A 2,406-nucleotide genomic window follows, 5' to 3' on the forward strand; every position below is an offset into this window, starting at 1 on the left:
CACCAGTATGACCAACATAATCTTCATTAAATAAAAGTAACAAACTAAAAGATAGTATAGGATTTGGGCTAAAAAAATGCTAAAGAAGTTCATAGGGGAACTGGGTTGAGAAATGGGTGGGACTGGAGCTAGCTTTCAGTGGAAGATAGAATTAAGGTGAACAGAGAGAAAAGGTGGTCTACAGACCCCTTATATACATGAGAGCAGAGTGCTACAGATATATATAAGGAGGTGGAATAACCAGAAGTAAGCAAGGTCCAGTTTAATAAGAATACCCAGGCTATGCACTAGCTTCTCTTGATTTTTAGGAAAAGATTTAGATCCACAGCTTAAAGCTTTGTCTCATGCTGGTCTTCAAATTGTACTCATATCTATATCCTCAATCTGTCTTGCTTCCTCCATCTTCTTGCATCCAAAGACTATCTAAACATTTTTTTTTAAGTTTCTTTGCATCATTCATTGGCTTCTATAAAATTTCAGGCCTTTTTCTCATGAACTGTTACCAAATCAAGTTTTCCCCTTCCTATACTTATTATATATTTTAATGTGTATGCTAGATTCCAATTACCCCCATTAATTTTTATTTTTTAGCCCCAATTTAGAACCTGTTAATTAGAATTTGGAATCCTAAAACTCTATATCAACATATGTATTTTAACTACTACAGTTTATGTCACCTGAAAATTTCATAGGGATTTCTCATAGCTCTTTATTCACATTGTTGAAGAAAATATTGAAGTAAGGCCTGGCCTTGTAGAGATCTCTTTCCAAATTAAAATTGATCTTATCAGTACTTGGGTTTAACTTTTCAATCATCAGTAAATAAATTCACCCAGCGGTTCCACATGGAAGAGATTGTGGTTTAGTAAACAGAGCAATGTACTGAGATTCCTATAAACACGATTCTGACACAAACTTTGCCCTACCCTGTCAGGTCAACTAACTTCTCTTGAACTCATTTAGAAAATGAGAGGGCTAAACTAAACTTATTCCCTGTTCCAAAGTGCAGGGATTCTATTATCCAGTCCATATTTCCTCATAAAAATACACAATATTGGGGGGGAAAATGGCGTAGATGATAGAGGCTCTGTTCATCCCTTTGGCGACCAAATCAAAGTTGTGACAGAAACAAGGAGCAGCAGCAAGGAAAAATCACCTGGGATCTAGGTGAACAAGCCATACAATTATAGAGAAATCCAAGAAAGCACCCTGCAACAGCAGAAGGTAGGAGGGGGCGAGGACGCGGGGCTGCCGGGTCCCAGCAGCTGAGACGGAGGCTGCGGCAGCGGCAGCAGCAGCGGCAAAAGCCTCTTAAAGGGGCCGCGTCTGTGAGTGGACTTTCAGGCAGACAAACCTGTTCGCTCTGAGCACCAGTGTCCATTCTGCTGCACGCAAGGGACACCAGGGACTTACAGGGACACACTGTCAGAGTGAGGGCTTAGGTGAGACTTACCTGTATGGAAGTGCCAGAGGTATCCATTGTTCCCTGTTGAGCGCTCTCCCCTACCAGTGCGCCGGACACAGCGCCGCCATTTTGGTTATATCTCTATTATGAGTTTATATTATATTTCCATTCTTACCTTTATTATTTTCTTCCTTCTATTTTTTTGAGTTTATTTTGCTATTGTTCCCAACATCTTACAATGAATGTTTAACTCACTAATTGTTAGTCTGTTTGCTTTCCTTTGATAACCATTTAAGGCTATAAATTTTCCTCTAAGTACTTCTTTAGCTGTATACAACAATATATAATTTCAATATATAATCTTTGTGCTATTCTTTTATTTTTCTGAAAATGATTTTTTTACTCATGAACGATTTAAAAGTATTTGTTAATTTCCATTCTTTTTAATTGTGACTTAAACATCCTGTTTTAGATGTGTCTCTAGTAAATAGCATGTAGTTATTTAAAAAAAATCCAGGGGCCACAGCCCTCTTTGGTGTAGCCTGTTTCTTTCTTGAAACGTACTTCAATAAATCTTACTTTTCCTAATCTTCACTAATCTGTAATTCTTTACTGCATTTGTGGAAAGGACCGAGGCTCCCAGTGCCAATGAGGCAACAAGGGACTTAGATCACCCCTAATGGTAACAAAAGCTTGCAGTACATCATTGGGGTATAAAAATACAACCAATTTCATTGGGGGGAAAAATGGCGTAGATCATAGAGGCTCTGTTCATCCCTCTGGCGACCAAATCAAAGTTGTGATGGAAAACAAGGAGCAGCAGCAAGGAAAAACCACCTGAGATCTAGATGAACAAGTCATACAACTAGGGAGCAATCCAAGAAATCACTCTGCAATGGCAGAAGGTAGGACAGGCCGAGGACTCAAGCGGCTGAGTGAGATGGAGGCTGCGGCAGTGGCAGGCGGCCCTTTAAAGGGGCACGCGTGTGGGGGGGGTTTTT

This window comes from Pteropus alecto, unplaced genomic scaffold, assembly GCF_000325575.1.
Source record: "Pteropus alecto unplaced genomic scaffold, ASM32557v1 scaffold359, whole genome shotgun sequence".
Taxonomy (NCBI): Eukaryota; Metazoa; Chordata; class Mammalia; order Chiroptera; family Pteropodidae; genus Pteropus; species Pteropus alecto.